The sequence below is a fragment of the Dreissena polymorpha genome, chromosome 4, assembly GCF_020536995.1.
Source record: "Dreissena polymorpha isolate Duluth1 chromosome 4, UMN_Dpol_1.0, whole genome shotgun sequence".
NCBI lineage: Eukaryota > Metazoa > Mollusca > Bivalvia > Myida > Dreissenidae > Dreissena > Dreissena polymorpha.
Window position 1 is genome coordinate 65,647,905 of NC_068358.1, and position 11,183 is coordinate 65,659,087.

The window sequence follows — 11,183 nt, forward strand, 5'->3', positions numbered from 1 at the left end:
ATTTGTTATTTTGATTTTTCTTTAAAGTAACATTACTACTAAAAATCAACGAACATTCCGTACACTTGTTCGTAAAATAAACTTAACCAATTAAAAATCGGTGTTCCTTATGGCAATAGCCGAAATTTCAACGCCAGATGTAGTCTGGTACAATAGATGATCGTAGATACAAAATGCTTGTTTTTATTATTGTTTTGCATTTCTATTCATACGACACATGAACACTAAAATTTTGTTCGTGTGTCGTATGAATAGATATATTCGCGGGAATAAATTGTGGCCACAAATAAATAAAAACGAGCATTTTGTATCTACAAAAATCTATGTAATCATACCACATCTAGCGTTGAAATTTTGTCTATTGCTAAAAGGAACACTAATTGTTACGGTGTTAACTTTATTTTACGAAATACTTATCGAAATTTTCGTTGATTTTGAGCGTTATAGAGACTTTAATACGTGTTCGGCGTCGTGTGAGTTTAGAAACCCTTCTCGATTGGGCCGAAATGTCAAATTGTCCATTTTTGTATGCTCGTTAAAATGAGCTGCAAAAAAGACTGGGTAATAATCAAATTGTACGTTCTGTCGTAAAATGGGTATCGCAAATCAATAACCATGCTGTCAAAATAGCGTCGACTGACATGCACAAGAAATTACACCGATACATGTATGTCGTGTTGATTTGTAAAACTACTGTTGTATACCTCATAATATGTTTTATGATTCTGCAAAAATCGAATGCATGTAATAGCTAGGAATTACACAAATACTTTATTCTCTCGTTTAAATATGTTGTTAATCTATGCTTGCTGGACTATGATTGAAAAAGAAAATAACTGCTTGTTTTAATTAGTGAAAAACAAGGCGGTAAATGCTGTTTGAATATGTATAAATATGATGAGCTCATAAATATGAACTTCTAAACACTTCTAACATGGATATAATATCCATCACGTTAAGTTATTATACAAACACAATTCTACATTAATGCTGCCTTTGATCATGACCCAAAACAATGATTTAGATGAACGAGAACGATATGTCTACGTTATTGAACACGTACTAAGTAATAGGCACGTTATCATTCTTAACAGGACTGGTTCACATAAGTATGCATTTTTATGTCGGCTATTGTGTACATTTAAACTGGAGAGCTGAAGTATTATAACACAATAATTTCAGAACAAATGAGATAAGCCTTCAAGTCACCGAGTTTCAAACAAGGACCCTTTTTCTTAAAAGGCTTCCCCTCAACATTTCGGCCATCCGTACTGTTGAACTGGCATGAATATTACACTATTTCGGAACGAATCCATGTGTTGAACAACTAAAACGTAATAAACAAAAGCCACTCCAATTTATTCAATCTTATCGTTTTGTAAAAGCTTTATACTTTTAACTGTTTGAATGTTAATAATTCTTGAAAGGTAGTACGTATCAACGTCACTTATGTTATTTCTATCCTTGTCAGACAGTTATCTTCAATTTTCGAAGATGTAACATAAAGCTAGAGATTTCCCATTTTGTCAATTCGCAAACAAGTCTCTTTAAAGTTATGGTGTATTTAAAGTGTGCTTTTGTTGTATTAATTATAATTACATAGTGTTGCTTTAGTAAAAATCACACATTTTAGAATACATACATTTCGCAACGTCAAGTTTTCGTTTTATTCAAATGCGAACATAGTTATCGCATTATGTTGATTCCGATTACAGGCGAAATAGAATACTGAAATTAGTTTATGTTTTACCTTATCTGAAAGAAAAAATAAAAACTTATTTTTGTTGAAACATTATGTCGCCCCGGTAATATGGTAAATTTAATTAAAAATTCAAACAGGCTCTTTGAAGGACCGTGTAAGATAACTTCGAAATCATCATTATTCAATAGAATGTGTTATCTTTCCACGGCAATGACCTAATTTGAATAATAGAATGTTTACTTCATTAACTAGCTCGCTTTGAGCGGTTTAACAGCCAGTGGCGCGGTTTTCTCTATTGTTATCTTATACTTACAGAATTGTTGATCTTTGAAGCACTGTTATTTATATAAACTCAACAACAATCACACACAATACCTATTGCTGTTATGTTTATCATATCAACTTTGTTGTTATAGACTAAAAAAGACTACAATCTTTATATAAACATGCTATTTAAACACGTCATTTAAATTCACATTTCAAAAATGATATATTCATCGGAATAATGCAAAGATGACAGTTAAGTTATTCTTGTAAGTAATTGGCGACGTTACTTTTTAAGTTAAGAAGAGTACGTACTTGATTACGTATAGAACACTAATTACATGTCCATTTCTACAAGATTACCGTTTTCTTTCAAACGAAGTGTCAACTTTCAATGCCGGCGATCGAACTGACAAGAAGCGTCCAAATATTGAACGCTTAAAGCTGCAAAGATGTAGTTCATTTCATATCCTTATTGATTCCAAATGCAATACCGATTGCATAGTTGTGAATGACAGACGGGTTAAACATATCTGAAGGTCAAGCAAACTAGGTTAGATTTCGTATACGTTTCATTTAATGTTCATTTCTAACATTTTCGTATGCTTTATAACAAGGCAAACATTTAAACTATGGTTAATCAGTGGGGGGTAACTACGTGATAGACAAGATGGCGACGTACATTCCGAAACAAATTTCGCCGTCTTTTACTCGTTACGTTTTTTTTAGCGGGACCTGTAGATTGTGATCCCGCTTAGAAATTTCGTAGCGAGTAAAGTCGCCATATAGAGCGAATATAAATACGAAATAAACGCTTATCACTTTTTTGCTTGGAAAGTAATAAATAAAATAAATAAACATATAAAAGTAATTAAGAGTATAAAGCGGATAAAAACACTTGTACCGGCATGGACGTCGTTATCTTAACTAACAGGTGATTACCACCTCTGATAATGGACTATACCAAAATGTGTTTTAATAATTACTGACTGAAATTTAGATAAAATAACACTATCGATGAAAGAATCTGCTGCAAATAGTACATATTTTGTAAAAGGACATACTTAACAGGACGAAATCGGTCTGATAGCCGCTGTATGTATATATTTAAACATTGTTATCCCCAAGACACGTCTTCGTTTTATGATTCCTTTTTAACACTGTCTTTGAGATGTATGATTTAGCTTTTTAAGGTGATTTGCTTCACTAAGAGTATTCATATTTTACACATTACACAAACAGCACACATATATATGCATACACATTTTGTATGTTATTCATTTTCTTTCGAACAAAAATTTCTTTTGAAATAATGTATTTATAGTGGTGAAGGTAAATACGGTTCTGGAACTAGTGGATGATGGTCATGGGGTGGTGGTTGATGGACTAGACACAGTAGTAGCCTTACAAGTCGTGGAAATGATCGAATAACTATAAGAAGTACGTAGCATAGCAAATACGGACAGTGTCACCGAAGACTTAGAACAACATATATACTACCTTTTAATGCACTAACAGACATGTTATTAGTCAGTTGCTCACTGGAAATAGTATATCGAATCTGTTTATAGATATAATGAGGTGCAACGAAAATTAATATCCATCACAACCGGGGATCACTTATCTTATTATGTGTGCCTCTGTAAAGGCAAAACATGCATATAAACGGCAATGATTGATAAACAGTGAAATATACTGATACCTAATTATTAGATTACAGATGAATGCTAAATTAAAAGATGTGGACCTATTACGGAAGGACGCTCTCAAGTTTCTGAATATACATCATGTGTTTATCTTACGAAGACATCTGAAGCCTTAGAAAATGAACAGCGATTTATGATACCAATGCCTGGTTATTATTTAGGAAGTCTATGTACAGATTGTGTCGTTCAAAATCCTATTAGCCGTTACAAGTTTTGAGAGATTGATTGGGAAACATTGAAGATGGTGTTGAGCTTGTTAACAGGTTGAAATATCGCACGTTCCATTTATGGAATACGTTATAATTTGTTCTTGAAGATCCAGTAAGCGTTATATGATCCGATCGGATACAAGAATTATTGTGTAATTATTGTTGCAGATGTAACATACTGATAACAATCGTGTTGGTGTATCTGCCTAAGCTAGCTTTTAACTTTTGTCGACCTTTATCAACATCCAATCAATTGTTGAAGAAATTTCCCGCCATATGAGTTAAATGAATACATGATGCTACTGTATTGGTCATATGGGCAATTGTAAATGTTAATGTTTTGCAATAACAATACGGTAAATTATGCTTCAATATTATCTGATCATGACCTGCTCTGCTCGATAAGGCAAACTATTATATTCAAAGCAAGTAATATATTTAAAAAAACATACAGACAAAAATGTTTCTGAGAATGAAACAACATCGTTTTCGATTACAAGAAAATTGGTCATTAGGTTATATTATATTTAATTACTATTTTAGTATAGTCTGTTAATTAAAAACCCCTGCATTAACCAATGAATCTTTAAACATGTTGATAAAGACGAACCTAAGTACAGAATGTATAGTTCTATGTACAGCTCTCTATGTCATGAGTTTTCTTGACCTTCCTCTTCGTCTGGCTTCATAAGGGTTCCAGTCGATTACCTGTCTGACAAGTTGGGCAAAGCAGAACGCGGAGTGCATCCGATCCAAAACCATGTTTGTATGTATAATAGAATCCGTAGTCGGTTGCTGCTGCGTCCTTGACCAGAATTCTTGGTTGGAGGTCTTCATAGTCCCTTTATATGCAAAATATGACCTCAGAAAGTGTTGAAAAAGACTTGCAATCTTACGTCCAGGCGTTTGGTCCTTTACCTGTTTCAGCAACATACAGAAGGAAGTGTATTAAATTGCTGTAATAAAGCTTCATCTGTGTTTTCAGGCTGATGTTTGGGTTCATTCACACTAATCTCATCATTGTTAAAGCATGGCGGGCTTTTCCTGTCCAAGTTTCGTTGTCTTCATATTACACTGTCTTGACCATGCTTTCCAAATACGTGAGTCAACGTCTTCAGCAGCATGTCCGTTTATGTAGATTTGCATAGTGTTTCATGAGTAGATCCGTAGTCACTTGGACTGCTGGCCGTTGATATTAAGCCTTTCTGATGAGGAAACTACTTCCGGTCTCTCATTGTTCAGCTGTATATGGGTGCATTACTGATACATCAGATACATGTCATCTGCATATTTGATATCTTTCAGCTGACCTTTTAAGGTTCACAGTATCCATACGGACATATCCAACGACTTCTTCATCTTGATCTCGATAACAACAGAGAATATCATTTGTGAGAGGAAACAGTCTTGCCGGACGCCGGTTATCTAAGGGTTATGCGAGGTCCATGTCGTGGATCACATTGTAAAGGTTGTTGTTGTGTACGATCCGGATTATCGATTTTTAATGAATACTGAAGTGCCTTGGTAATATAAAGATCGTATCTCAGTCCACTTGGTTGAACGCCACCATAAAGTCAATGAATTTTACATTAAGTGGACAGTTGCAATCGATGTATTGCTCTATAACATACCATAGTGTGCTGCAATATTGTCTGCACGAGATTTTGATGCTCTAAACCCTGCTTGCGTTTCCCTGGGGAATATGTTCACGTTTGTCTTGTATAACTCTCGCAAGCTTTTATGACACCAATTATAAAGAACACAAATGATGTGAAATAATCCAATTTATCAGTCGGTCTTAAGTTATATGAATTATTATAAATTGAAAGCAGAAATAGTTCTTTCTTTTAAATGATCAATACCGTCATTTAATGAGTGATGCATTATTAATATGAAAAATAAAACTTTGAAGAAAAGTGACTTCATACATGAATATTTTTCTGATAATATGAGTTGTAATACGTATAGAAAACAATGTAATAACTCATGGATTATTTCTCAAGACAGTAGTTTATTTCTGAGAAATGTCTAAGATATCAAACGCGTATTCACTATTATTGAATATAAAACCTTCTTTATGCCTTAAAAACATAAATCTATAAATTTGGGCATGTTTTATTATAATATATTTAAGTAGTTTTATTACATATGTAAGACATTGATACAGAAATTAAATACGCGCATTGTACAATGTCTATTTTCCCTTTTTAACTCTTTCCCACTCAAAGGCAAAGTGAAATGGCTATGTGCAAACAGCATAAAACCAGAACAGCCTGTGAGTTACTTGAAACCTGTTCAGGCTTTATGCTGTTTGCTGCTCATCAGTATCTAAGGGTAGGAAAAGAAGCCCTTAAAACTTGAACCTAGCAAGCAAGGACTTAAATAACATTTAACTTTCTAAGGGACTACAAACAAGCCAAAACACGTATGAAAGTGGTGAATTGTAAAAATACAGTATATACTCCGTGTGTTTATTCCGCTACCAGTCGCAATCGAAAAGTGTCTTCCCTAAGGGTCAAGAAACGGAAACCATTTCATTCATTTAAAATAAAAATGTTGCCCGTAGCATTTGATACAATAAACAGATAAGATAGCAATTTGAATAGCCTCCTTCAATATTATTAAAATCATCATTATTCACCAGAGTGTGTAATATTTCCAAGCTTCACTAAGTGTATTCATATTTTACACATTACACAAACAGCACACATATATATGCATACACATTTTGTATGTTATTCATTTTCTTTCGAACAAAAATTTCTTTTGAAATAATGTATTTATAGTGGTGAAGGTAAATACGGTTCTGGAACTAGTGGATGATGGTCATTGGGTGGTGGTTGATGGACTAGACACAGTAGTAGCCTTACAAGTCGTGGAAATGATCGAATAACTATAAGAAGTACGTAGCATAGCAAATACGGACAGTGTCACCGAAGACTTAGAACAACATGTATACTACCTTTTAATGCACTAACAGACATGTTATTAGTCAGTTGCTCACTGGAAATAGTATATCGAATCTGTTTATAGATATAATTGAGGTGCAACGAAAATTAATATCCATCACAACCGGGGATCACTTATCTTATTATGTGTGCCTCTGTAAAGGCAAAACATGCATATAAACGGCAATGATTGATAAACAGTGAAATATACTGATACCTAATTATTAGATTACAGATGAATGCTAAATTAAAAGATGTGGACCTATTACGGAAGGACGCTCTCAAGTTTCTGAATATACATCATGTGTTTATCTTACGAAGACATCTGAAGCCTTAGAAAATGAACAGCGATTTATGATACCAATGCCTGGTTATTATTTAGGAAGTCTATGTACAGATTGTGTCGTTCAAAATCCTATTAGCCGTTACAAGTTTTGAGAGATTGATTGGGAAACGTAATGGAAAACTACATTGAAGATGGTGTTGAGCTTGTTAACAGGTTGAAATATCGCACGTTCCATTTATGGAATACGTTATAATTTGTTCTTGAAGATCCAGTAAGCGTTATATGATCCGATCGGATACAAGAATTATTGTGTAATTATTGTTGCAGATGTAACATACTGATAACAATCGTGTTGGTGTATCTGCCTAAGCCAGCTTTTAACTTTTGTCGACCTTTATCAACATCCAATCAATTGTTGAAGAAATTCCCCGCCATATGAGTTAAATGAATACATGATGCTACTGTATTGGTCATATGGGCAATTGTAAATGTTCATGTTTTGCAATAACAATACGGTAAATTATGCTTCAATATTGTCTGATCATGACCTGCTCTGCTCGATAAGGCAAACTATTATATTCAAAGCAAGTAATATATTTAAAAAAACATACAGACAAAAATGTTTCTGAGAATGAAAGAACATCGTTTTCGATTACAAGAAAATTGGTCATTAGGTTATATTATATTTAATTACTATTTTAGTATAGTCTGTTAATTAAAAACCCCTGCATTAACCAATGAATCTTTAAACATGTTGATAAAGACGAACCTAAGTACAGAATGTATAGTTCTATGTACAGCTCTCTATGTCATGAGTTTTCTTGACCTTTCTCTTCGTCTGGCTTCATAAGGGTTCCAGTCGATTACCTGTCTGACAAGTTTGGCAAAGCAGAACGCGGAGTGCATCCGATCCAAAACCATGTTTGTATGTATAATAGAATCCGTAGTCGGTTGCTGCTGCGTCCTTGACCAGAATTCTTGGTTGGAGGTCTTCATAGTCCCTTTATATGCAAAATATGACCTCAGAAAGTGTTGAAAAAGACTTGCAATCTTACGTCCAGGCGTTTGGTCCTTTACCTGTTTCAGCAACATACAGAAGGAAGGTGTATTAAATTGCTGTAATAAAGCTTCATCTGTGTTTTCAGGCTGATGTTTGGGTTCATTCACACTAATCTCATCATTGTTAAAGCATGGCGGGCTTTTCCTGTCCAAGTTTCGTTGTCTTCATATTACACTGTCTTGACCATGCTTTCCAAATACGTGAGTCAACGTCTTCAGCAGCATGTCCGTTTATGTAGATTTGCATAGTGTTTCATGAGTAGATCCGTAGTCACTTGGACTGCTGGCCGTTGATATTAAGCCTTTCTGATGAGGAAACTACTTCCGGTCTCTCATTGTTCAGCTGTATATGGGTGCATTACTGATACATCAGATACATGTCATCTGCATATTTGATATCTTTCAGCTGACCTTTTAAGGTTCACAGTATCCATACGGACATATCCAACGACTTCTTCATCTTGATCTCGATAACAACAGAGAATATCATTTGTGAGAGGAAACAGTCTTGCCGGACGCCGGTTATCTAAGGGTTATGCGAGGTCCATGTCGTGGATCACATTGTAAAGGTTGTTGTTGTGTACTTCCGGATTATCGATTTTTAATGAATACTGATGTGCCTTGGTAATATAAAGATCGTATCTCAGTCCACTTGGTCGAACGCCACCATAAAGTCAATGAATTTTACATTAAGTGGACAGTTGCAATCGATGTATTGCTCTATAACATACCATAGTGTGCTGCAATATTGTCTGCACGAGATTTTGATGCTCTAAACCCTGCTTGCGTTTCCCTGGGGAATATGTTCACGTTTGTCTTGTATAACTCTCGCAAGCTTTTATGACACCAATTATAAAGAACACAAATGATGTGAAATAATCCAATTTATCAGTCGGTCTTAAGTTATATGAATTATTATAAATTGAAAGCAGAAATAGTTCTTTCTTTTAAATGATCAATACCGTCATTTAATGAGTGATGCATTATTAATATGAAAAATAAAACTTTGAAGAAAAGTGACTTTATACATGAATATTTTTCTGATAATATGAGTTGTAATACGTATAGAAAACAATGTAATAACTCATGGATTATTTCTCAAGACAGTAGTTTATTTCTGAGAAATGTCTAAGATATCAAACGCGTATTCACTATTATTGAATATAAAACCTTCTTTATGCCTTAAAAAAATAAATCTATAAATTTTGGCATGTTTTATTATAATATATTTAAGTAGTTTTATTACATATGTAAGACATTGATACAGAAATTAAATACGCGCATTGTACAATGTCTATTTTCCCTTTTTAACTCTTTCCCACTCAAAGGCAAAGTGAAATGGCTATGTGCAAACAGCATAAAACCAGAACAGCCTGTGAGTTACTTGAAACCTGTTCAGGCTTTATGCTGTTTGCTGCTCATCAGTATCTAAGGGTAGGAAAAGAAGCCCTTAAAACTTGAACCTAGCAAGCAAGGACTTAAATAACATTTAACTTTCTAAGGGACTACAAACAAGCCAAAACACGTATGAAAGTGGTGAATTGTAAAAATACAGTATATACTCCGTGTGTTTATTCCGCTACCAGTCGCAATCGAAAAGTGTCTTCCCTAAGGGTCAAGAAACGGAAACCATTTCATTCATTTAAAATAAAAATGTTGCCCGTAGCATTTGATACAATAAACAGATAAGATAGCAATTTGAATAGCCTCCTTCAATATTATTAAAATCATCATTATTCACCAGAGTGTGTAATATTTCCAAGCTTATGACTTCATTTGAATGAAATAGTGTTTATCGTTTTAACTAACTTGCTGCAAGCAAATCTGCCGTTTTCTTGACAAGAATCTTAAACGTCTCGTTGATCTAGTACAAACGCTAGTTGTATAAAAACACGAAACTTAATACCATAGAGAAGCGGTTGTTATCATTTTCAAAATCTAAATGTGTTTTCTAAGATATTATGTAATATAAACTTAGTAGTGCAAGACACAAAAGAAAATTGTCTTGATTTAAACATAAGGCAGCTCTTAAGAAATCTATAAAGCAATTATAAATTTCCCGTGACAATTCGATACCACCAGAGAAAACCAAGCATTACAATTTATTTCATGCAATTTTAATCATTTAGGAGAATATACAAGAAAAGGCATATATAAACTTTGAACGGCTAAGTTAAGTTGGCATTATTCCTCAAACTGGTAATAAATTTCCAACGATACATGCACGTTAACTTGACTACACAATCATTAATGACGAGAACTGAAATACATTTCAAGGACGACAATGTCGCCTTTCTTCTAAAGAAGTGTCCATGTTTCAATTACGGCAATCGATTTTACATGAACCGTCCATTTATGGAAAGCAAGAAGCTGTACTTCATTTCACATCACTTATTGATCTCACTGGCAATGAACATGCCATTCTTGTTAAGGGCAGACCGACTCTAAATGTCTATGGATCAAGCTAACTTGGTAGTAGTTGACATACGTTTAATGTTTTAGATATATTCATTGTAATGGAGAATAACGAATAGGGAATAATTTTGACCATTGCAGTTTTTTTATAAGCGTTCTTGTCAGCTGTCACGTTTGCAGAAAGGGTTGTATCATGAACAAATGAGTCGCGTTCTGAGAAAACTGGGCATAATGCATGTGCGTAAAATGTCGTCCCAGATTAGCCTGTGCGGACTGCACTTTCGACGACACTTCCCGCTTTAATGGCTTTTTCGGTTTCAAGGAAGTCCCTTCTTCACGAAAATCAAGATTAGGCGGAAAGTGTCGTTCCTAATTTGCCTGTGTGGACTGCACAGGCTGATCTGGGATGACACTTTTTCGCACATGCATTAAGACCAGTTTTCTCAGAACAAGGCTCGTATATATATAGCACTTGTCAAAACGACACATTCAATATATGCTTAAGTTGGCAATCATGACCAAATATTTATAACTAAGTCCAAAATGAAAAACATAACTTGTCAAAGAAACATTATTAATGCATGAAAATATTTA

General features: G+C 34.2%; 1 protein-coding gene across 2 annotated transcripts in view; it reads right to left on the reverse strand.

The window, feature by feature from the left end:
- The window catches only part of LOC127879873 (synaptotagmin-6-like), a 58,603-nt gene that overhangs the window by 44,178 nt on the left and 3,242 nt on the right, over positions 1-11,183 (reverse strand). The gene's annotated exons all lie outside the window — the stretch shown is intronic.